The 26,137-nt window shown below is 48.4% G+C and overlaps 1 long non-coding RNA gene across 1 annotated transcript in view; it reads left to right on the forward strand.

Moving 5' to 3' along the window:
* The first annotated feature begins 10,030 nt into the window (after window positions 1-10,030).
* Window positions 10,031-26,137, forward strand: part of LOC146868821 (uncharacterized) — a 37,186-nt gene continuing 21,079 nt past the window's right edge. The window contains exons 1-2 of the long non-coding RNA XR_014966438.1: window positions 10,031-10,134; window positions 13,764-13,834. This is a non-coding gene — a long non-coding RNA (uncharacterized LOC146868821). The remainder of the gene's footprint in view (window positions 10,135-13,763; window positions 13,835-26,137) is intronic.

The raw sequence follows: 26,137 nt of genomic DNA on the forward strand, positions 1-26,137 counted from the left end.
CAACGCAAGTTCGGAAAGAAGTTGCCTCAGAATCCAAAATGCAATGACACAGACCCTCTCTAGGCTAACAATATTTATAATAAATTTAACAAAAGAAGGTAACATAAAATGTTTTAGATATCCGCTGAACCGCTGAGCAGAGCGAGCAGGAAAGGATGTAGCATCGCTACATTTGGAAAAATCTCCGCTCAGAAAAATCACAAAAATAAAAAGACGGAAGAAGGAACTAAAACTTGCAAATGTTTCTTTTATGTTCATATTTCCTCGGAACCAGCATTGTGATCACAAAGTTCATTGTGGCTCCTTTGTCCTCCAAGGACACTTGGATGTCCGCCCAGAGCTGCTGTCCTCACGGAAAACTTTTTAACCAGGCGAAGACTGTGGTCAGATGACTCTCGACCATGTTCAGCAAGGCCTTCTCATCACAAATCGACTACTCAAATACAGGCTTTAAACGGCAGCCATCTTTCACTAGGCCAAAACGTACCATCTTAATTAAAGGAGACAAAAACAAAGTTACCACAGCATAGTGATTAAACAGTGTTAACCCCACTAATACCCTTATGTGTATTGTAATTATCTAGCCTTTGCAACACAGAAAAGCATTAGTACACGACATTTCAAAAGCGTTTTGTGCTTTAAAACAAACAGCACTCAGCAACATTTATTAATAAAACATGCACATTATTAGTAAGCAACACAAATGCATCCCCACGTATAGTTTTCTCTTGTTAATTCATATTGATTAATCAGAACATTTACACAAAACAAATAATTAATAATTAAAAATTAATATTTTATTTATCGACAAATAGACAAACCAAAGCTTAAAAAACCCAATAGATTTTCAACAGAAAACTCTGCTCCAGCAATAGCGTTAACTTCTGTGGTCAAATCCAGTTTGCTGCTGATGAGGATTTGAAGGTTCCTGGCATGGATGCTGGGTGTGGGTCCGAGTTCGTCCATAGTGAGTTGCTCTTGCAAAGATCTCTACTTCTGTGTAGGTGACATTGTTTTTGAATTCCATGGTGTCATCTTCAACCTTCAAGACTGCTCTGTTTCGTCAAGGCAGTCATCATGCTCATATTTGGGGGTCTTCAGGTGGACCCTGCATGTGGTATCATGCTCATATATGGGGGTCTTCAGTTGGACCATGCATGCTGGGTGTGTGTCTAGTTCATAGTTTATTTGGTGGAGGCTGTCAGTCACCTCTAGGAGTAGCGTGCACGTGTCCGAATCCTCAGTTACCTCCAGTGCCTCTGCAGCATGTTCAGCGCTAGTGCCAGTGCAGGTTCCAGTAACGCTGCAATAGTCAAAAGTTAGCCTGGATTGTTTGGGGTCTGCTTTCCCCACCCTTGACAGCCCCCATTGCGGTGCTATGGATGATTTGTTAAATTATGTGCTGATTGTAATCCCTGTGTGTTGTTTTGGTTGTAGTCCTCCAGCGGTGGAGACAACAGGGCAGACCAAGACCCATGTCATCTGGGCCCGTGGCGGTGGAGTTGAAGGACTGTTAGAGGTGGTGCAGAAAGTGCTGCACTCAGTGCCTAATTTGAGACAGTGGCTTTCAGTGCTCGGCACAGGCACCTATTTGTCAACACTGGCACTTCGAGGAGTCTGCCACAGCTGTTTATGAATACAATATACATTAAAATCACTGATACTTGCTGCCCAATCTATTCCTACAGCTCTGAGGGCATGGAGTAGTCTGAATTATAACACTTGTAGGAGTGTGAAGGTCAGTAGTGGTGTTGGTTCTCTCACTGGAAGTGTTGGCAGGGACAATGGGTGGTGCGAGCTCCAGTGCCCTCCTGACGAGGGCCCTGGAACTTATAGTTTTACAAATTAAGTGCTGGCTGCACTTCCATTACAACAATATTGGCATGGAGAATGCACAGATTATTGTCCCTATGAGCAGTCCATCTAGCCATCCAGCCATCAGTTTTCATGACTGTATGAGCCATATAGCCTGACAATTGTTTGAAGCTGAACTTATCCAAGACTGGGGTTTTGGTGTTGGGGTACAATCCCTCATTTTGGACACATAGCTGGTGGCCGGTCCAACTTGGTCCTTTACCTAAACCAGTGCCCAAAGTTAAAAACTTGGGAGTCATCTTTGATACTAAGTTGTCCTTTTGAAGCGCAAACCAATTTGGTCACCTCGGCTTGCTTTTTTATCCTTAAAATGCTAAAGAAGATTCTTCCTGCTATACCTATGAATGAAGGAAAACTGTGGTATCTGTGCATAGATCCTCAAGATTGGATTATTGCAATGCCCTCTTTACCAGTGCCCCCAATCGCAGCATTCAAAAGCTACAGACTGCCCAGAATGCAGCAGCAAGAGTACTTCTAGGTATCGCTAAATTCGACTCCGTCTCTACAGCTCTGCTCCATCTTCACTGGTTGCGGGTAGCCAAGCGGATCCAGTTTAAATCACTCTGCACTGCCTTTAAATCACTTATCAACTTGGGGCCAACGCAGCCGGCAAATTTTAATTAAGCCACATATTACAGCAAGATCCCTTAGATTTGCTGAACTTGGAAACCTAATTGAATGAATGAATGAAATTGCATTTGTATAGCGCTTAGCTACCCTGAGGCCTCCTAGCGCTTTGCGGAGCGGAGAGACATGAAAAGAGAGAGGCTCATGTTAGTGTGCTGAGAGAAAGAGGTGTGTCTTAAGCAGTTTCCGGAAGGCCGACAGATCAGGTTCTCCCCGAAGAGTGGGGGGGAGGGCGTTCCAGAGGTTGGAGGCATTCAGAGAGAACGAGCGTCCACCCCACCTAGATCTTCGGACTTTTAAGGGAGTGGCAAGAAAAGCAGAACTGGAACGAAGAGTCCTAGAGGGATGATAGAGGTGACCAAGGACTGAATAATGGGAGAGCCGGTTTTCCAGATAGCTTTGTGGGCCAGGCACATAGCTTTGAAATGGATCCTGGCTCGGATGGGCAGCCAGTGGAGGTACCTCAAAGCAGGTTTTGCTGTTTGTCTACGGGGAATCTGGAGCAATTGGCGCGCCGCACAGTTTTGGATTACTTGAAGTTTGTGGAGAGTAGACTGAGGGGCACCTAGATATAGTGCGTTCCCGTAATCCAGGCGGGACAGAATTAGAGCCTGAACCATAATCCTCCTAGCCTGAAAAGGGAGCAGAGGAAGAATTTTCCTAAGCATCCGCATCAGGCCAAAGCAAGTAGCAGAGAGCTTGGTGGCCTGATGGTTGAAGCAGAGGGAGCTGTCAAGCCAAATGCCAAGTCTTTTAATCTGTTGCTTAGGGATGGGCATGGGGCCAAGACAGGTCGGCCAAATGAGAGACGAGGTGGGTGATGGAATTTTACCCAGGAACATAAGTTCTGTCTTGTCCCCATTTAGCTTGAGATGGGAACGGCCCATCCAATGGGCTACCGCCTCTAGGCAGGGACCTAGAGCGCAGGAAGAGCCGTCAGGGTGGTTTAACGCCACCACCAATTGGGTGTCACCTGCGTAGGTAATTATTTTTATACCGAATGGGAGGACTATCTCAGCTAGTGGTGCTATATAGGCATTAAAAAGCGTGGGGCTCAGGGACAAACCCTGTGGAACCCCACAGCTGAGTGGCCATCGGTTGGATGTAGTGGTCCCCTCAAATACTTGGAAAAATCGATCCTTTAAGAAGGACTGAAACCAAGTGAGTGCCATCTTTCCCACTCCCATATCTGCCAGCCGCTCGAGCAGGATGTTATGGTTAACAGTGTCAAAGGCGGCACAGAGGTCTAGCAGGATGATAGCTGCCGAGCCGCCGTGGTCCAAGAGTCTTCTGGCTTCTTCAGTCACAGCTAGCAGGGCCGTCTCTGTGCCTAACTGAGGGCGGAACACTGTTTGAGAGACATGAAGCAGGTTGTTAGCTTCCAAGTAGTGGACTAATGTGCAGTTAATAAGTTTGCTCAGCCAAGGGAGGAGAGAGATGGGGCGGTAGTTAGACATATTGGAATGATCGAGGTTGTTTTTTTTTTAGGAGGGCTCTAACCTGAGCACATTTCCAAGCCCGCGGTACTGTGCCGGATGTGATGGAAGAGTTTAATACGTCTCGTATAACTGTGCCAATTGTATTGTATACAAGTGAGAGGTGTTGTGGAGGGGCGGGGTCCGTAGGGGAACCAGAAGTTACTTTGGACAGAAGAATGTCCAGGGAGTTTGCATTAAGTAGGGGGAATTCTCCTAGTAAGCTCTTTGTTTTAGCTTCTGTGCAAGGGACGATGGGTTCCGGCACATAAGGAGAAAAGGGCAAACATATCAGCTGAATTTTATGATGGAAATATTCAGCGAAGTCATTGCAGCGCTGTGGGGCTTCCTCCTCTCTGGGGAGTTCCTGCGGTAAGGAGGATAGAGATTTGGCAATTCGAAAAATCTCTTTAGGAGCGTTGGCAGCTGCATTGATCTTTTCCTCATAGAAGTTTAATTGTGCCATTTTGATCTCTGCTTTATAGGTCCTTATTGCTTCTCTATATTCAGTTTTCCTAACTTCTTCATAATTCTGTCTCCATCTCCTTTCCAGTTGTCTGCAGGACTGTTTGAGTTTCCTTAGCTTAGGAGTAAACCAAGGGGAAGCTTTTACCCTAACTTTTTTATGGGAGGATTTTTTCGGTAGGTGCGTGTCCAAAGAATTAAGGATCCATGAATTGAAATTACTGTTTGCCAACTCTGGGTTAGGGACGTTGTGTGGTCTGGTGGCGTTAAGGACCTCGATCCATTGGCTAACAGATAGATTTGACCATTTCCTCTCAAGAGTCAAGGTGGTCTTATAGATGGGGTTAGGTACCCAGGTCTCCCAGAGCAGGGGAACTAGTGAATGGTCGGTCCAAGGGAGAGGGATGGGCCCCAACCGATAGCTTCTGATCATTGCTAAACACTGGGTCGAGGAGATGGCCTTTATCATGAGTCGGGGCAAAGCCTTTCTGTTTGATTTGAAGAGCAGATAGGCAGGTTGATAGCTCAATGGCCAGTTGGTTGGAGAGATCATCCAAATGGATGTTAAGATCACCGAGGATAGTAAAGTTCGCTGAGGTCAGAGCTAGATCTGCCACAAGTATGGGGAGAGAATTGAGAAATTGGCCAATGGGTCCTGGGGGACGGTAGAGCAAAAGACCTGAGAAAGTGCAGGTTGGTGAGATCTCTAGAGAGAAATGCATGCTTTCGCAGTCGGGTGGGCCAACCAAAGAGGACCGGCAACTAAGATTGTCTTTATAAAGTATGGCTAGTCCCCCACCTCTTACGGTCTTTCGGTCGGCCCTTTGTATTAAATAGCCAGGAGGTAGGGTTTGGATGATGACTGGATCGGATCCTTCGTGTAACCAGGTTTCCGTCAGGAATAGGACGTCTGGTTTAAGGTCATCTAGCAGAAGTTTGAATTCCGTAGAGTGTCTAGGGAGGGAGCGACAGTTCAGGAGAAAAAGTTTCAAGGGATAGCCAGGTGCGGGAGCCTCCATCCAGCAGGGCTGAAGTTTAAAGCTACAAAAGGGGGCATCTGGAGGGATTGTTGGCGATTTCCATAGAGTGTAGGCAGTTGGTTCCGGTGGCTCCTCTTAGAGCCGTGAGTGACTGAGCACTGTAGCAGAGGAAATTGTGGGAACTGCCAGGGGTCGTGGCCCCTGGTCCCGGCAGGGCGCGGACTGGCGCAGACGGGCTTACCTTTGGCGCGCCTTCGGCACGCCGCTGGTGCGCCTGCTTCGCACATCCGCTGCGCGAAGGAATCTGCATCTGGTTAAGTAGCCAGGCAGCGCGTATGCTAGAGCGCTACCTGAACCGGAAGTGACCCGCCCTGGGAGTGTCTCCAATCATTCCTCCGCTCAACGGCACATGCCGAGTCGGACCGGGGCTTTGGAGCACTCGAAGTAAGATTAGGCCGGTAAGTGTGCAAAATAGCAAGTGGCACTTAGAGCAGCAACGTGTGAAAAGTTTTAAAACCAATATGATGTGGGCACAACACAAGTAGTAAAACGATAGAACAGGGTAGAACATGGGCTTTAAGCAGCTAGCGGCATTACCTCTTGATCAGGCTCTGCGCGCGTTGCTCCTAGAGTTAGCAGGGCTAGGTCGGGTGGCAAGAGTTTCACTGCTACAGCAACTAAACTGTGGAACTCTTTGCCAACCTTGTTTAAAAAAGAGACTAGCCTACTAAAAATTTAGAAAGGGCACAAATACCAGTTTTTTTAAGGCACAATTTTTATGCTCAGTCCGGGCCATTCTGTATGTGTTAAGGGCAGCGCCTAGACACCCCAGGGTATTTGTCACGCTTTATAAATTCATCATCAGTAGTGAGGGTCCCGGTCGGTTGGTGTGGGCAGCGGGGGAGATAACAATTACCTGGGAGGGGGAGCCCTGGTCTGGGTCATTTGTGTGTTTGCACCTGCAGGGGAGCGACTCAACACCCGTCCTGGAAGTCTAGGCCGATCTGTCCTCTTCCACCACCGTCGGACCTCTTTCCCAGGCCCTGTAAAGGCCCTCCACAACATGGGGGCATTTCGGTCCTTACCGGCGCCTGCCCATCCCTGCACTCTCACTGGGCTGCACAGCGCCTTCCTCCAAGAGGGAATCTGCTCTCTGAGGCACACCCGAGAAGGGTCACAAGCATCTGGGGAGGTCCAGACCAGGCCGTGACACTCATGCACTCGCCTCACCCTCTCAATACGCGGCTCGGTTTCTCATCCTCCCGCCAGAGAAAAATCGTTCCAGCCTGGCATATCGCCACCATGGAAGCCGTCTGTTGCTGATTCAGGCAGACTGGCACAGCATTTTAGGCGATTTGCCCAGATTATGGATGGCTTTACCGGCCAGGGAGAGTAGCTCGTGTTCAGACAGTCATCTTAGTCAGCAGCTGGCCGTGCCCCCTTTGTGATTTTTTAAATGGTTTCGCTAAGTCTTGGATGGTGTTAAGCTTATTGTCAATAAACAAGGAGAGGTGCCCGCCTTCAGTGTGCTCACTAGACACAGGGCTTTGAACCTGGTCTTATACATGCCAAACTTCAGATACTGAGAAAGGAACGCCACAAATATTACACGTCACAGGCTCTTTGCTAAACATTATTTTCAGTAGCAGTTCTGCACAAGTAAAGTAAGTAAGTAAAAAATGATTGTGCAGTTAATGAAAACCATTACAAACAGTCTCCATTTCACACAGTTTCAAGCTAAAAGAACGGAGAGAAGAACAAATTACAATAGAAGGACATCGCTAAAAGGCTACTTGTTCAAAGTACAAAGTAAAAGCTATAAAAACATGTGATTAGTAATTAACAATCTTCAAATATCCCTGAGGGCTAGCCAAGAACCTCTTATCCCACAGGGGGGAGTACGATGGGGAATAAAATGCCATGCGCGCTAAGCTCTTTGAGCCTTAGTCATAAAACCGGAGGGCAGTGAGAATGTTTACATTCCTCAATGCCCAATTGGGGCTGTGCTGGAGTTAAGAGCAGTTCGCCAGATCTATGTTTGCGAAATTGCCTTGCAGATGTATTAGAGAGAAGAGTCAGGGCATAGTTAAAATTTGTGCTAGGATGCTAGGGGTAGACTTCCTTGCAAACTTGGCCTGGCATGGGCTGAAAAGTGGAAAATATCCAATTCCAAGATCATCGAGGGGGGTTTCAGTGTATTAATGATTGGCACTTGTGGCTTAGGCAAAATGCACAGTGTGCTAAAATTACGGGTGAATCCGGACCCAGAGCTTCTTGCCAGAGTAAGCCTGACAAGGTCTAAGAAAAGACGGGTGCCTCTTACGAGAGATGACATTGGCAGTTGTAGCGTGGCAGCAGGGGTAAACCCCCCAGAGTGATGTAAGCTTGCTGAGTCTCCATATCAGGCCAGCTAGTTATTGGAGCCTACAATGCAAGGGGGAGGTATGAGAAAACCCACCGCATGATCTTAAGCTGTCCTTGTTTCGGTCCATCAAAATGTTCAAAACATATAGTTCAGAATAGCACTCATTAAAACCAGGTAAAAAAATTGACGGTCCGATTATCGACGCTGTATTTCCTATTTGTTCACGATGGCATTCAGGAACTTTTCTCTGTATGGGTCAAAACGGTATGTTCTCCTCTGCATCCGTACTCATATTTCATTGAAATGTTTTTTATTTTTATTTTTTGAGGCGTGCCTCAGCGGCTGCTAAGAATTTTACCGTCCGGCAACTCAGTTGGATGTCTTCACCGTAAAAACATGCCAACACCGCTTGCCTGCAAGACCGTATCCGTTTTCTATTAAAAAGCGGTCTCAAGAGGTCCTGTCGTTCTTGTAGTAGTTCCCTGCAGATAGTTATCAGATGCACTATGTTTTCTTCACCATCTCCACAGTGGCGGCACTTTGCTGGTGTCTGAGCGCGTAGCCAGGTGTAAGATGGTTTGCTGAGGGCAGCACCCCTAAGCGCAATTTCAAAAACCTCTCTTTAGTTTTTTTTGAAAAGTCAGACTGGAGGTATCTTTGGGGCACGAGTTTAGGGTAGGATTGAGCGGTAAGCCAGCCATGTGCACGCTCTACCAGGGACGCTTTGTTCTGCCACAATGATTCATTCCTGACAGTCTTGTTAACTACTTTTTTAAAGCCCGCCAGGGCCCCTGGGAGTTCCCAAAGCTGTCGTAGCCCCAGATGATTGATGGCGGCCTCCAGATATAGCCTTGCAGGGCAAATTTCTTTGGTTTGTAGCTCCTTCCACAGGAGAGCATTTAGTGTTTTCGGCTCTCCACTGCATATTTTATGCCAGCTTTTTATGTAAGATCCTTGGCGTGCTAGCTCTTCTCTTGGTAGCCCGAATTCAAGCCTCAACTGTGTGGGAGATGTGTAGCTTAGCAGGCCGAAGATCATGCGCATTGCTCTTGCTACTGTGCCATTGACTGTAGCATCATCCCTCCCTCTCATGGCCTCACTGCCGTAAGTAATGGCAGGAATTAGTTTTGCTTGAATCACCTTAATAAGAGGGTGGAGGCTTGGGCCCGTGATCTTGTTTTTTAAATTTCTTAAAGCTACCGCAGTCATTATACCTCTCTTTTTTATGACGTCGCATTGTGGCTTAAAGTTGCCCTTGTCATCTCTAACGACCCCTAGGTATCTGTATTCACATACGGTGTCCAGCTTCCTGGAAGCCAAGAGCCAGCTTTTTGTTCTTCTCTTTTTATACACATGACTTTGGATTTCTCTTGGTTGATGGTAAGCATATTTATTGCATAGTATAGTGATGTAATATCCAACAGCCGCTGTAAGCCTACCGGGGTGCGGCTAATTAGTACCAGATCATCCGCGTAGAAGAAGTTGGACACCTGGGTGCCCCCTAGCTTAGGTGCGTGCGCGTTGCTTGCATTCAGCAGAGTTGATAGCTCTCCCATAAATAGATACAAAAGTGTTGGGGCTAGCTCACAGCCTTGTTTAACCCCTATGCTTGTTGGGATCTTCCTCGATAGATATTCTCCATTGCCTAGTTTAACTTGTACCCACATGCCACTATGAAGGAGGATTAGTTGGTTTAAGAGCCGTGGAGGAATGTTCATTTTTAGGTCTCGCCTGACCAGCGCTTTAGCGCTGGCTCTGGCGAGACTTATAGTAAGCGCGTTTTGGAAGTGCAAACAGTGGCTTTGCAGGCCTCCAACTACAGTGCATGTGACCCGTCCGGGCGCGCGCACCATTTGGAGTCCTGCAACCACTTGTTTGCTTTCACTTTCGCCGTGATGGAAACCCTTCTCCAAGCCCTGCCAAACATCCCCCGTGCACCTCCTTCCAGATCCATTTGGCAGCCTGCGTGCCCGACTCCACTCCCCCCTCCCACTCCCTCTTCGTCTAGTCATGCAGTTGCCAGCCACACAAGCAGGGATACTTTACTCACGGTATCTTCATAAGAAACACCATACTTTGTAGGCCGACTCGGACAAATTGTAGTACACGGTAGTTATTCGCAGGGACAATGCAACTATTTACTTAGGCAGTATGTACGGGTACTTAAGTAAGCGTAATAATGACATTTAGTATCACCGGAGGTAGCTTCTAGACATACGCAATACTAACACTACGCAACCATTAATAATGCTTTGTTTATCCTTTACACTAAACAGATTGCCAGAGAAGAGCTTTCACAAGGAGGAAATCGATACAAGGGGGAAAGAAGAACAAAAGAACACATCTGGTAAGTTACGTTGGTAGTATACATTTGGATACAATGTGAGAAATGTTCGCAGACTGTGCCTCACGCACCTTTCACACACAACGCATGACGAGATTGCAATAATGCATTAATTGATCGGCAATGCTGCACACGCATAACTGGGTGGATTGTACTGCAGCGCAAAGTTACACAGAACGACACATTACCTTAAGCTAAGCCACTTCCACGGATTTAAACTTTCAAGCACTGTAGGCAAGGAGTTATACAACAAGTGCCCTCCCACAAAATAAAAAAATTGATGCACTGTTGAAGGCGAGGCCACGCGTCGTAAAGGACTTGGTGCGGAAAAAAGTACACACAAATCGGAAATTAGTCTTCCGCCGTGCTTGCCCACCGCACAAAAAAAAACTCCCTTACCTCATCTAATTAAAGGCGCAGGAGCTGGGGCGCAGTCTGGTCGGGTTTCAAGTTAGAGCGAAAGCTATTTCACAGGAACACACGCAGGATTTAGTAGGGTGCTTTCATTTTGTTTTCCCAGATTTCCATGTACAGTGATGGGAAGTCCCTCAAAACGCGCTCGGTTTCAGTATTTACACCTCCCCCACAGCACTGGCCAGTTTCGAAGGCTGAACACGGGGATGTTCTCGTGTTGCAAGGTTCCCCCAGCGCGCCCCTCCGTCTTCCTTCGCAGCCCCGCCTTCTTTTCACAGCCGCACAGACACCTCGTTTGATTCAAAGGCAAGAGCTCAGGCTTTAACATGCGTTCAAACTATGGGGATTTAAAAAGGAGATACGCGTTACACAGCTGTTCGTGAAAATCTATCAGGGTTACCACACACACTCCGTCAGTGCACCTCCTTCCAGATCTGTTCTGTTCGTACGGATCGATCAGTGTTACCACACACGCTCCGCCAGTGCACCTCCTTCCACATCTGTTCTTGCAAATCATTCACTGTTACCGCACACGCTCCGCCAGTGCCCCTCCTTCCAGATCTGTTCGTACGGAGCTATCAGTGTTACCACACACGCTCCTTCAGTGCACCTCCTTCCACATCTGTTCGTACGGAGCGATCAGTGTTAACACACACGCTCCGTCAGTGCACCTCCTTCCACATCTGTTCGTACGGAGCGTTCAGTGTTAACACACACGATCCGTCAGTGCACCTCCTTCCACATCTGTTCGTACGGAGCTATCAGTGTTACCACACACGCTCCTTCAGTGCACCTCCTTCCACATCTGTTCGTACGGAGCTATCAGTGTTAACACACACGCTCCGTCAGTGCACCTCCTTCCACATCTGTTCGTACGGAGCTATCAGTGGTACCACACACGCTCCGTCAGTGCACCTCCTTCAAACATCTGTTCAGGCAAATCTAGCACTGTTAGCACCAGTGCACCTCCTTCCTAATCTGTTCTTAGTCATCTATCACTGTTACCACACACCATCCATCAGTAAACCACGGTCAGATTCTGTTCTTCCTAATCGATCACTGTTAACACACACGCACCATCAGTGCGCCTCCGTCCAGACATCACTTACCTCATTCAATTCGGAGCTCCGCAAGAGCTGGGCCGCACTCTGGTCGATTTCAAACTTACAGCGCTATCATTTTCGCAGGCACACAAGCAAACATTACCAGTGTACTTTCAGTTCGTTGGTTTCCATTTACAGTGCGGGGAACTCCCTGCAAGTGAGATCGCTTTCATTATTTACACCTCCCACACATCACTAGCCGGGTTCGCAAGCAGAGAAAAGGCATGTTCTAGTCTTACAAGGTTCCCCCAGCGCGCCCCTCCGTGTTCCTTCGCAGCCCCGCCTTCTTTTCACAGCCGCACAGACACCTCGTTTGCTTGAGATGCAATAGCTCACGATTTTACAGCAGTTCACGCTATTGGCATTGCAAAGCAACAGAAGCTTTCAAGATCTGCTCTTTCAAATCTATCAGTCTTACCACACACGCTCCGTCAGTGCACCTCCTTCCAGAGCTGTTCGTACGGAGCTATCAGTGATAACACACACGCTCCGTCAGTGCACCTCCTTCCACATCTGTTCGTATGGAGCTATCAGTGTTAGCACACACGCTCCGGCAGTGCACCTCCTGTCAGATCTGTTCCTACGAAGCGATCAGTGTTAACAGACACGCTCCGGCAGTGCACCTCCTGTCAGATCTGTTCCTACGAAGCGATCAGTGTTAACAGACACGCTCCGTCAGTGCACCTCCTTCCAGATCTGTTGCTACGAAGCTATCACTGTTAACAGACACGCTCCGTCAGTGCACCTCCTTCAAGATCTGTTCCTACGAAGCTATCAGTGTTAACAGACACGCTCCATCAGTGCACCTCATTCCAGTTCGGTTCGTAACAAGCTATCAGTGTTACAACACACGCACCGTCAGTGCACCGCCTTCAAAATCAGTTCGTACTATCAGTGTTAACTCACACGCTCGGTCAGTGCACCTCCTTCAAAATCAGTTCATAGACAGCTAGCAGTGTTACCACACACGCTCCGTAACTGCACCTCCTTCAAGAACTGGTTGTACGGAGGTATCAGGGTTAGCACACACGCTCCGCCAGTGCACCTCAGTCCAGTTCTGTTCGTAAAAATCTAACAGTGTTACAAAACACGATCCGTCAGTGCACCTCATTCAAGATCGGTTCGTACGAAGCGATAAATGTGGCCACACAGGCTCCAGCAGTGCACCTCCTTCCACATTAGTTCTTGGTCATCTATGAGTCTTACCACACACGCGCCGTCAATGCACCTCCTTCCTCATCGGTTCGGGAAAATCGATCACTGGTACCGCACACAATCCATCAGTGCACCTCCTTCAAGATCGGTTCAGCCAAATCTATCAATAATAACACACACGATCCGTAAGTGCACCTCCTTCCAGGTCAGTTTTTGGGAAACTATCGCTGTTACATCACACGCTCCGTCAGGGCACCTCATTCCAAATCTGTTCATGCAAATATAGCGGCATTACCTCACACGCTCCAACTGTGCACCTCCTCCAACATCTGTTCTTGCTTATCTAGCATTGTTACCACACACGCGCTACATCAATGCACCTCCTTAGACAACTGTTCTTGATTATCTATCACTGTTAGCACACACACTACATCAGTGCACCTCCTTCCAGATCTGATTGTGCTAATGTATCACTGTTACCACACACGCTCCGTCAGTGCACCTCCTTCAACATCTGGTCTTGCTAATCTATCATTGTTACCTCACACGCTCCGTCAGTGCACCTCCGTCCACACCTCCCTTACCTCATATAATTCTACGCTACACAATATCTTGCCCGCACTCTGGACGTTTTTCAACTTGCAACGCAATCACTTGGAAAGGGACACGAAAAGGCATTACTAGTGTGCATTCATTTGGTTTCTTGCCATTTACAATGGTGGAAAATCCCTCCAAACGCGATAGATTTCATTACTTACACATCCCCCACACCACTCGCCGGTTTCCAAATATTAAAACGGGGCTGTTCTAGTCTTAAAATGTTCCCCCACCGCTCACCTCCGACTTCCTTCGCAGGACTCACTTGTTTTCACAGCTGGCAATACACCTCGTTCGATTGCATTCTAATACTAACACTACGCAACCATTAATAATGCTTTGTTTATCCTTTACACTAAACAGATTGCCAGAGAAGAGCTTTCACAAGGAGGAAATCGATACAAGGGGGAAAGAAGAACAAAAGAACACATCTGGTAAGTTACGTTGGTAGTATACATTTGGATACAATGTGAGAAATGTTCGCAGACTGTGCCTCACGCACCTTTAACACACAACACATGACGAGATTGCAATAATGCATTAATTGATTGGCAATGCTGCACACGCATAACTGGGTGGATTGTACTGCAGCGCAAAGTAACACAGAACGACACATTACCTTAAGCAAAGCCACTTCCACGGATTTAAACTTTCAAGCACTGTAGACAAGGAGTTATACAACAAGTGCCCTCCCACAAAAAAAAAAGCATTTGCAATGCAATAGGTCTCGCAGTTGTTAAGAGTTTGAGCTATTGGCACTGTAAATGGCAATGCCTTTTATTTATGTGTGGGTTTTTAAAACATAAATAAAAGGCATTGTCATTTACAATGCCAATAGCTCAAACTCGTATAAATGCGAGACCTATTGCATTGCAAATGCTTGTTTTTAGTTTTTGCCACAGAAGGTTTCTTTTAACGTGGTCGAATGCAGAGCTATAATCGATGTAGCACAGGTATAGAGGTTGCTTTACTGCGCGAGCGGCGTCAATCAAAAGGGAGAGAGCAAGTATATTGGTAGTCATCCCTATATTTTTACAGAAGCTGGTTTGATTGTATGGGATTGCAGAGACATCCTCTGCCCATGATGTTAGCTCCTGGAGTAATAGGCCCGAGAAATATTTGGCCTCATTGTCGAGAAGGGATACTAGCCGGGAGCTTCTCGGGTCATTTCTGTTCCCTTTTTTGTAGATTGAGGAGATGAAGGCCCCCCTCCAGGATGATGGAATTATTGACGTTTGTAAGATCTTATCGAACATTGGTTTTAGGACAGAGGCCCAGAATTCCGGCTCTTGTTTCAACAAAATGGGAGGGATCCCATTTGGCCCTGGCGCGCCCTCTCGTCTTCCTTTTGAAATTCTTTTACAGATCTGCACAGTCGTTATTGAGATTTCTTGTTCAGATACCTGATTTTCATTGAATTGTGGTGGCCAGACTTTAGGGTCATGTACAGGATTGTTATTGTGAGACCCTTGCCTTATTTCTTGTGTTTCATTAAAATGTGAGCCAAGAAAAACTGTCCATGCTTCTTCAGCGGCATGAGAATCAATACCCTGACGCCACTTGCTGGTCAGGTTGTTGATCTTTTGCCAAAACTGTGCACTATTACCGGTTTTAATATCATGTAAAAGTTTGGCCCGCAGAGTCTCTTCTTCTTCTTGTTTAATTCGCCAGACTAACTTCCTGCGGTCCCCTTTTAGTCGCCTCAGATCTTGTTGAGCGGCAGGCTCTGTCCTTAATCTTCTAAATGTTTGGTTGATTAAAGTTTTGAGTTTTTTCACATGAATATTATTTCTAAAGTTTAAGTGGCTCTTATGCCTCATAGCTTTGTCCGCCCCTTTACCATGGACATTGTCCTTTTTTGTTCCTCTTTTATTTCGTAATGTTTTGGTAAACTTCTCCCAGCTCTCAATTAAATCTGTTGTTGCAATATGCACTTCACCTAATACCTGTTTAGCGTGAAGTAAGAGACTTTGTGGGTCATCCGTTCTGCATTTTACCCGCCTCTCATTCACAGTATATTATAAGCTGGTGCTTAGCTGTAGGTGGGCTTACAATTGAAATGGCATCTATCTTGACTTCCTGGGGTAGATGGTCGCTGTAGTCTAGTGAGCCAATATGGAAATCCCTTGCCCCTTGCCCTTCGATACAGACTGCGAGAAAAGAATGTGAGATCAATTGTGGAGCTGGCCGTTGTACTGTGAAAGGTTGCTGCTTGAGGGCGGTCCCCTGGGAATTTCCCATTAAGTGATCGGAAGCCCAACTCTTCTAGGGCCTTATGTAGGTGGCCTGGCATTTACCACTTCATAAATACCGAAGCATACCGATTCGGTATTTATGAAGTGGTAAATGCTATGTAGGAAATTAGTCGGTAAATATTACCGATTCGGAATAATTCGGTAATTACCGAATCGGTATTTACCGATTCGGTAATGAGGCATACCTTCCCATTGATGGGAAGGTATGCCTCATTACCGATTCGGTAAATACCGATTCGGTAATGGGGGAGCACATGCAAGGGTGGCAGGGTGTCACATTGACACCCTGTTGCACCCCTGATTCAGCCATGTGTGCACATGTGGCACACATACATGCCCTAAGGGCATGTATGTCTGCCACATTGCACACTTCTAAGCGCTATCAAATGCTTCTACACATCCATTCTTTATTTACCACCAACTATTAGTTAGTGGTAAATACCGACTCCAGACAACACCCACACACTCCCCCTACATCTCATTTCTGTATTCGGAATTGACCGAATCGGTAAAATTACCGATTCGGTAATTTTACCGATTCGGTAACTTACCGAATGCAGAAATGAGCCCCCTACATCTCCACAGCCAAAATACCGGTCGGTAACGGTATAATTACCGAAAATCGGCCGTTACCGACCGGTATTTGGCTTCCTACATGAGGCCCCTAGTGTTGAAAGAAGTCTCCGTGCTGTTTTCGAGCTTTTGCCTCCCGAGGTGTTGTCTTGAGAGTTTGGCTCCCAAGCAAATGGATCCACCTCATAGTTGGTATCTATAGTTGGGGTGCTAAGCATATTTAGATTGAAGTCCCCGCTAATAATCCAGCTATTTGTTTGCTCAGCGTTTAGTTGTTTTGTGAGCTCTTCTTTCAGCTGCTGCGCGCCGCTGGTTTTTTCTCGGGGATGTATGTTGAGGTTTATCAAAATGATGTCCTCCTTTTTGGCCCTCCCCCGAATAGAAATTCATAGCACTAACATTGCATTTGGCGGGGTTAGCTTATGTGCAATAGGCTTTGCTGCGTAAATACTCCCTGTATTACTGTAAATAGCAAGGCCGCCCATTTTTATGACCAAACAGTGCATTTTGCGTGGCATAGATGAAGTTCAGGTTATAGCCAGGAAGTGCTGGCGGATTATCGGACCATATTTCTTGCAGTGCAATGATATCAAATCTTTGCAGATAGGTGTAGAGTTCCGTGTCTGTAAGCTTATCACCCAGGCCATTGATGTTCCAAGAGCACAGTTTAAGAGTGTTACAAGAGTTCTCGTCATTTTGTCATTGATTTTCTGTTTTGAAATTTATAGTCCTTGAGAGCCAGCTCCAGTCTTGGTGGTCTGGGCTTTTCGTGACGATTGATCTCTTATTACGTCGCTCTCTGTGATCTGGGATGTCGGGGGTATTGCTGCGAGCCCCACGCAGTACCAACAGTAATCGTGGGTTTGATTTGGCCTGGTCTTCCTATTTCCTTTGTTGGCTGTCAGGTGCCAGGGGATCGGGGTATCTTGGTTTTGAGAATGGTTGAACCTTTATACCCCAGGTGTTGAATTTGGATTGTGATAATTGCTGATGTTATTGTGGCCCCTTGTAGTTGACCTTCTTCAATTCTAGAAACACATTTACTGTTTCGAGTGCTATGTTTTTCTTTTTGAATCTCTTCCTGGTCGAACTTCCTCTGGGGTCATAGACCTTATCTAATTCATTGCTCCTCTAAAGATGTCCTACTTCATTTTTATGAGTGGCGCTAGAGGCTGTTTTTCCATTGCGAATGGTGTTATATTTGGTCTTTTGCATCTCCTCTTTGTTTGAATTTTCATTTAGCTCATGATCCGTGTCTATTGTATTACAGTTCTGAGATGTTGGGCCATATGTAGGTAAATTACATTTACCGATTCTTAAATACCGAATTTTACCGATTCGGTATTTATGAATCGGTAAATGTAATGTAGGTAAATTATTACCGATTCGGTAAATATCGGTATTTAATAATCGGTATTTACCAAATCGGTAATGGCAACTGGCTTCCCATTCATTCCTATGGGCCTGGAGGCTCATAGGAATGAATGGGAAGCCAGTTGCCATTACCGATTCGGTCAATACCGAATCGGTAATAGGGGAGGCATTATCATGGGTGGCAGGGTGTCACATCGACACCCTGTTGCACCCCTGATTCGTGCATGTGTGCACATGTGGCGCACATACATGCCCTAAGGGCATGTATGTCTGCCACATTGCACACTTCAAATAGCACAATAATGCTTTTTTACAGGTATTCGTCATTTACCATCAACTTTTAGTTGGTGGTAAATAACAAATCCACACACCGACGAGACACTCCCCCTACATATCATTTCAGGATTCGGTATTTACCGAATCGGTAATTTTACCGAATCGGTAATTTTAGCGATTCGGTAAATTACCGAATCCTGAAATATGCCCCCTACATAGCAAAAGCCTAAATACCGGTCGGTAACGGGATATTTACCGAAAATCGGCCGTTACCGACCGGTATTTGGCTTCCTACATATGGCCCGTTATATCTCTTGTTGGTTCCGATGTCATATCCCCCGTACTGTTGATCTCGCCTCTGAATATTGCGGGGATTTTTATCTTTTGGTTACGGCCCTTCCTTCTCTGCTTTCTCTCCGGTTTTAAAGCTCGGAGGTGTTCCAGTGATTCTTTGTTCTGTGGGGATTCTCCCGGAACTATTTTTTGTAGCCTCCCTGATGTCTGAGAGGAGATTACCCATTGCCGTCGGAAGTGTAGCCAATTTATCTATGATTGTTATACATGAAAAGTTAGATTGTACAAGTTTTGTCTCTGCTTGTGCCCTTCTGACCAAAGTATTGAGCTCTGCTAACTTGCCGTCAATATTGGCCACAAAGATTGAAAGCGAGTTGTGGACAGATAGTTGAAGATCCATCTTGTCTGATTGATATTGGATTGCAGTTACGGACATTTGCATTGTATGCAAAAGAAATGCCCAGATGTCTTCTTTCGTTTGTGATGTTTCCTTGCCGAGTTTGGGGTTTGGGGCACTATTGTTCAAACCTGGGAGTTCCTCTTGTGGGGCCGCGGGTTAGGAGGCTACCAATTCTTCCCACTCTTCTTGGGTGAGATACGTGGATTCGGTGTCCTTGCTGGTGGAGTGAGTGGGGTGACTTGGCCTGAAATCTGACTTTGCATTTGATTGGCAGCGTGGCTCGTCTTTAATTCCTCGAGATGTTGATCTGAACGATGGTCAATAAAAAAAGGTATATGCCGTACTTGCACTAAAGATTGTGATGAGATTGCTGTGTATGGAGAACTTCTCTCTGTCATGTCAACTGATATGGGATCTCTCTTTCCCTTGGTGTTCTCTTGCAGTATCCCCATGCAATCAGGCATTGGGAATATGTGGTTGTCGTGCTCTGGCTTCGCTTGAGGAGTAGGATCACTATATCCTCTGGTTATTATGTCACCCTTACTTGGTGTATTAAGACCCCTGGGCACATTGAACGCTGGCTCTTCTTGCCTTTCAGTATTGCCCTGCAGGCCTTCGCCGTCATCTTGTGGTTCTACTGCGCCAAGGCTTGCTGGACCTGGCGGACTCATCGTCCAGTGTTTTTCCTTTTCTGACCCGGGGCTTGGAGAGAGACCTTGGCACTCGCTTTCATGATTGGTTTTACTTCCTCGCCCATTGACATTTGGCATCAGTCTTACATCCTGAATATCCTGCTCCAGATCCTGCATTTTTGGGCTCGAGGGAACAGCATTTTAGGGCCCCCTTTTAGGCTCTGCTTTGCTTGTGTGGGCTGCCCCCTCCAAATCGTTCCCCTCTTCTCCAGCTTCAGCTTCTCTTTTGGAATCCGACTCCTTCTCTGGATTCCTATGCTGCTTCGGGGGAAGGGCCTTGCTGGGTTCCAGCGGATTGGTAGACTGCTTGCGTTACGACTATTCAGACATATGACTGAGCCAACATCTTTGATAAATGAGAACTTTGTGTAGATTTTCAGTTGGTAGCCAAGGCTAGGCGGATTAGATGCGTTTACTGCTCCTCTCAATTCGCTGTTTGGAAAAAGTTGTGGGCTTGTGAGCGGAGGGGTCAGGGGGGGCCGGGGGGTCAAAGAGATTAAGGATGCATCTTCCTTCTCCTCCGTCCCTTTCCTCAGGTTGTCCTCACTGACCCTCATAAGGTCTCTTTTGAGGTTCTTATTTGCCCTCCTTGTTCTTTTAATAGATTTGGCGAGTGGCGGTTGGTCCCTTGACTTCCCTGACCTCATAGCTTCTTCCTTAAATGGTCTTGGCCTTGGCCTTCTTGATCCTCTTAATACTCTCTTTCTCCCCTCAAAGTTTTGCTCGCCTTGTCCACGGAGGTATTACAGGCAGGCAGATATTCGAAGACAGCAGATGGAACAGCGGATGGGAGCAAATGAGATCAAATGAGAGCGGTTTGGTTGATGATCGTAGGCTGTCCTTCTGGCCCTCTGGTTACTGAAGGTCCAGCAAACTGATAGCCCGGTAGACCAGTAGTCCAATAGTCCAGTAGGCCCTTTTCCTTTTCCTTTCTCAAGAAAAAAACAACAAAGGCAGCGGGAGGGGCCCCTGGGCTGGAGGGAACAGCGAGCAATACCACAGTAGCACAGTAGCAGCCAGTAGCAACCAGTAACAGCCAGTAGCAGGCAAATTGGCCAAGAAAAGGAGGGGAGGTTAGAGAGAGGGCAGAGTACGGGCGGAGGGTGGAAGCGAGGAAGAGAGGGAATCGGAGAGTGAGGCGGAGAGCAGGGCACACTGGATGCCGCACCCTGTCCCCAACCTGGCTGGTCGCTACTGCGAGCTTCCCTGGGCACCACACTTAGCAGCCCCCTCTAAGGGTGACCGCGCTCCCGCACCCTTACCCCCTCACCCCCGCTGCTCACCTGCAACTTCTGCCCCACACCACAAACCGTGCCTCAACCAGCAAGACTCTGCACTGTTCTCTCCCTCTGGCTCCCTCTGGCTCTTTAAGTCTCTGGCTCTTTAAGTCCTTGTAGATCCTTATAGATCCTTGAGCTCTCCTCTCGCCTTGTCAACCGGTTGCCCAAAAGCCCAGCTGCCCTGTTGCCTCGTAATGCCTTTTGACGCCTGTAGTGCCTCGCAGACACACCCCGTAATTACACAGCTGCCATCCCGCGGTTGCCGCGCTCCGCTGCAACAACTGCCACTTCCGTAAACCGTGGCAGGTCAAAGCTGGGCAGAGCTGAGCAGAGCTGAAGTGATCGCAACCGCGGCTCCGCTGTAGCTCTGCTTTGGCTCCGGCTTTTAATCCTCAGGCTGTGAGCGGCAGGGGTGAGGAGATTTGATAATACGGGCTGACGATACGGGCTGGGAGCAGCGGCTCGGACGACTTTCCACTTGTACTCTGCTTTGCGCTCTGAGCCTGCCACGCCCACGACGTGACGTTCTGAGCAGGAGTAATGCAGCAGTAGTCGGGAGAGCAGGCAGCACCGTTCTGAACAAGTGACAAAGTATTGATGGAATTTAAAATCTTATTCAGACGAAATAATACCACCTTGGTGTGGTGGCATGGACCCTAGGCCCACATGCAGGACAAATGACCACGCAGACACACAGTTATAGTAACTGGAACTGGCCCAGGGCTCATGCGCACCCTTTATTTGCAGGCCCATGTCGCCCATGAGACCTGTTGTCGATGGGTGTAGGGTGGGTATGGAAGCTAGCCCTCAGTGAACATTTATTGGAACACTGGAACGTGTCCCACAAGACACTACATCCCTCTCAAACTTCATTAAAAAGAAGCAAACAAGTTCAACCTGTGGGAGAGGAGAAACAACACAACAGAGCACCGCTGAGTCTCTTCAGGCAGTCCGCAGGACATTACAGGATCCGCAGATAGGTGCAACTGGGCGCACCCGGCTACAAGGCACGCACCTTTGGTTTTACCAGATGAGTCTGGGCACATGTGCGATGTGGATGAAGTCTAGGCTTCTCTTAATCCCCTGTTCATGGTGTCACAGTCCCTCTTTGAAGCCTTGTTTGATTCTGCTGGCGCTCATGGTGGTGGGGTGATTCAACACAGTTCAAATGCATCAAGAGCATTAAAATCTTCAATGGCGCCCTGGCTCCGTGGACAGCAAACCCTCCAAGACAGAGGACAACATTGCGATGGATGGAAGTGTTCCTCGAAGCCCTTGATGCTTCCCTGTACCCATTGGTGGAGCAGCTTCAGGCTTCTCTCTCATGCCAGGACTCCCTCACATGGAAACTTCCTTGAGGTCCTTTATGCTGGGATGCCACGGGACTGTATGGGCTCTGTGGGGCCACTCATAGGCCATACGAAGGGGTCGCGGAGGAGCCACCAACAGGACCACAACCAAGTTGCTCGTTTAGGCACAAAGGGTACTTGTCTCATGGTCGGTATGCCCTTGCCATCAGGACTCAGGTGCACGGGCATCTGCCAGATAGTCTTTGGATGACCAGTCTCCCTCCGTGACCTCAGTGCCTCCCGGTGCCTATTGTGGAGCTGCTGCAGATGCACCTCTCATGCTGGGATCCCTCCTACCCCTTACCCCTGGACTTCCACGTGACTGTGTGTGCTGTGTGTGGCCTCATTTAGGCCGTGCAAAGGGGGTCACTGTAGAACTCCCAATGTGGCTACGATCAAAGCACTCTTGCAACCCCAAGGGTGGATGGTACAATGGTCGAGTATGTTCTCTTTAGCAGGTCTCAGGTACACCGAGTCTAACAGATGGTTTCTGGGTGGGTGGCCAGCCTCCAACAGCACCAGGGATGCCTTTCTTACTCTCTGGGTGTTTCGCTGGCATGGGGCTCCATTCTGGATACACGGGGCCCCTTAGGAGGGTCTAGTGAAGCACTTGGCAACGATGACGCTCAGTGATGACTGTCAGTGATCTTCCATGTGATGGGTCTGTCACACACCTTCCTCCTCTTCTTTCATCTTCTTTGCGACATGGCAATGTGACCTCTCTTCTCGTTGACTTTTCCACAACGTGGCATTGTGACACTCTTTACCTCCTCTTTCTTCTTCTTCATGATGTGGCAATGTGACCGCTTGCCATGCTCTTCTCCGTGACTCCTCCACTACGTGGCATTGTGGCACTCTCTTCTCCTCATCTCTTCTGACCAGGCATCTCGCTGTCGTGCTCTTTTCACAGGGACCTCCCTGGTCACATCGGGTTCATAGGACTGACTTTCTTCTTCTACTGCGGCCTCTTACAGGCCCTGTTCTGACTCTTTTGCTTCCTCATTTACCTCTCACAGGTCCTGTCCCTCTCTCAGGGATCTGCTTGGTGCCCTGCCGATGTCTGTTCCGGACTTCCCTCGCTGCTGGTGCGACCACTCATGACACCTCTATGCGGTCAATGGGATGCGGCAGCGGGCAGCCATCTCCACAGGCAGCAATAGGGCACCACTTGTGCTCCGGTTTGCAAGAGTTGCTTCTGTGCGCTGTGTGCAGTCTGCCTCGCCTGGAGAGCGATTCTCTCTCCTCTTCTCGCCGGGACATAAAGTGGCAGGTGGGACACTTTACGGGCATCTCAGCAGGTAGGGGGACCCTTCAGGTGTGGGAGGGTCTCATAAACTGCCTTGGTGCGGCACTACAACAGGCCAATTCCAACTAGCGGCTTGTCATTCAAATGCGCTCAGTCGGGCCGTCGCTATTAACTTCCTGCGATGGCGGTACAGCCACATTCAATGCAGGCCATGGCTGCCTTTCAGGCACTGCAGTCCATGCCTGTGGACAACCCCCCAGGGCAAAGTCAGTCTGAATAACTCTGCCCGCTCCCCAACATGCTAGGGGGTTCCTCTTCTGTCAGGCATCGCCACACACCGCACCTCCCCACCTGGACACAGACAGATGCGGCTGCTGCCGCTGGTATCGGCAACAGTTCTCTGGCACTCCTACTGGTATGGGCCGCTGTTGCACATCGATAGCAGTCAGTTACGTTGAAAGCGTCCTTCCTTTTGCCCTGGAGCAGCTCGCTTATGCCACATCAGACATCAGATAGGGGGCTGTTGTGGGCCCCGCCATACCTTGATGGTTAAGGGCACACCCGTGGTCGGCAATCGTGGAGGTCCCAGAATTCTGTTGTGTGTTTGTGGAGGGACCGCACGTTGCATAGGATGCAGTTGAGCCGGTCGACTGCCCTGTTGGTCGGCTGGGTGGCATGAGATGCAGGTTGTGCTGATGTGGCAGAAGGTGCATTTGCAGTTTCAACAGGCGCAGGGTGCAAGAGAATTCTACAGTGTTGCTAGATGGCAGGTGGTGTGGCGTCCAAGGTTGATGGCGAGGAGGGTGCTGGCGTCGTATCGGTGGAGTGTCCGAGAGGAAGGGTCCTTTGTGCCGGGAACTGACCAGGGGCGGACCGACGTAGACGAGCTTGCCTTTGGCGCACCAGTGGTATGCCTGCTACGCATGGTCACACAGCAGCTGCCATTATGTAGTGCTGCGGGGGGGACTGGACAGCTGGGAGGCAAGAAAGGACACTGGAGGGGGCGGAGAAGCGGGGGTTGTAAATATATATATTTTTTATTTTTTACCTCAAGGCCGAGTCCCACATCTTCTATGCTCCTGCTCTCCTGCGTCTGCTTCCAGGAACAGGAAGCAGGCAGCCAGGCTCCCTCCCCTAAGCCAATCACAATGCTGCAATGCAGCATTGTGATTGTTCTTGAGCACTATGACAAGGCATTTGGCCAGGGGCTGGAGAGGTGAGCAATTTCTACATGCAGGCTGTAATGCAGACTGCATTGCGAACAGGGATGTGCGTATGACTGCTTTGGGCAGCCTGAGAGGGCCGATCAAACAGTCATTGTGCACTTGAGTTGGCATACCACTCTGCCCCTGCCTGGCTCTTTGAGTAGAGCAGCCCCACCCACTCTTCCTCCCGCAAAGGAAACATAGCATGAGTACATCAGAAACTTATCGTCATATTATGTTTCCTCTTCTCACACTGCTTGAAAGCAGTGGGGCAACGCTCTTCTGCCATATCGGATGAGCCGCCACTGGGAGTGCAACACCCACAGGTGCTAGGCCTGGGTCCGACTAGACCCATGGGCCTCTTCTGCTACATGTACCACCTTCTCCTTACCTGGACCTTTGACATCTGCTGCACTCTCTCCAACTCTGTGACTCAGCCAGCAGTAGCCTTAGCCAGGCAGGAGTTCACAAGCCTGGGTCCGCTGGGGAACCTCCCGATGCAGATGATGCAACAGGGCCCCCTGAGGCGTGAAGTTGCAGCGCTCCCGACACACACGTTCGGCACAGCTCAGGAGCCTCACCTTCCATGGCGTCTGGCCAGCGCAACATCCTCCAGCCTGTGATGCAGAGAGGCGCGGCCCATCATTGGTAATCTGCTCTGTGCACCCTGGTGTAGTGGTGTCGGGCGGTATGCGATGCAGACCTCCCTACGTTGGTGCGTGGGAGCTCCTCTGCCGTTCACAGCTCCAGGGGGCACCAGGCTGTCTTGTCACACAGTTCAGCAACATGTCTCCATGCGACCTGGCAAACTTCACCACCAGGTATGGGCAATCGCTGATGCCTCAATGTCTACTGCCATGGCCCAGCAACTCCACAGCACCCCCGCATCCCACTCTGGGTTCCAGACTCAGGCCCAGCGAGACCTCCAGGCCCTGGGGACTGTCCGCGCTTTCGAGGTTTTGGATGCCATGGAGTTGCAAAGAGTGAGCAATGATAAGTGATGCATCACTGGTTTTGCTCAGCGATGGGCCTCTTTTCATGATTATAGCCCTGAATTTCCTCTTCGCCTGGGACTCTGGTTGGTCATCCTGGCTGTTGGAGGGTTAGGGGGAGCTGTTGATCTGTGCTGCACTTGGCCCTGGCTGATCCATTCTGCATTCCATTGGTTTTGTTTCCTATTTTTCATTGGAGGTGGACTTATAGGCTATTTTTGCATTTAGAGGCAAAAAAAGTCACGTTGGGCTGACTAAAGTGAGTTTTTTTGCTGCTAATAGGCCTTTTGTCAGTTTGTGCCCAATAACATCAGAATTTGTATCGCCTTCACGCTAGTGTTAGCGGTAGTTTTCACCGTGGCTACCTGAAACTATCATCATGTAGCGACGTGTTGTAAATACATCACTAACAGGGCAATTGTTTTCGGTGAAAGGCGGCGTTAAGGAAACTGCCGCTAACTAGCGTTAGTATTAGTTAGCGGCAGTTCTTGTACACATAGCCCTAGGTTTACCCTGGTCTTCATTTTGGAGCTGCCTCCTATTTACGCTGCCCTTGTAAATAGGGGGCAGAGTCAAAATCAATGGGTGTTGCGGTGGAACGCCCACCGCAGCACCCACTGCCCACCCCTTTTACGCTAAGCATAGCGTGAAAGGGGGCCTTATTTACAAGGCAGGGTTAAGTCACATTAAGTGGCTTAATGCTGCCTTGTAAATAAGGCTAAACTCCTATGGCCACTACACTGTTGTTAAAAGTGACATTGTGGTGGCGATAGGGGCTTGTACCTATGCCCCATTAGTGTT

Source organism: Triturus cristatus, chromosome 1_2, assembly GCF_964204655.1.
Source record: "Triturus cristatus chromosome 1_2, aTriCri1.1, whole genome shotgun sequence".
Classification (NCBI taxonomy): domain Eukaryota; kingdom Metazoa; phylum Chordata; class Amphibia; order Caudata; family Salamandridae; genus Triturus; species Triturus cristatus.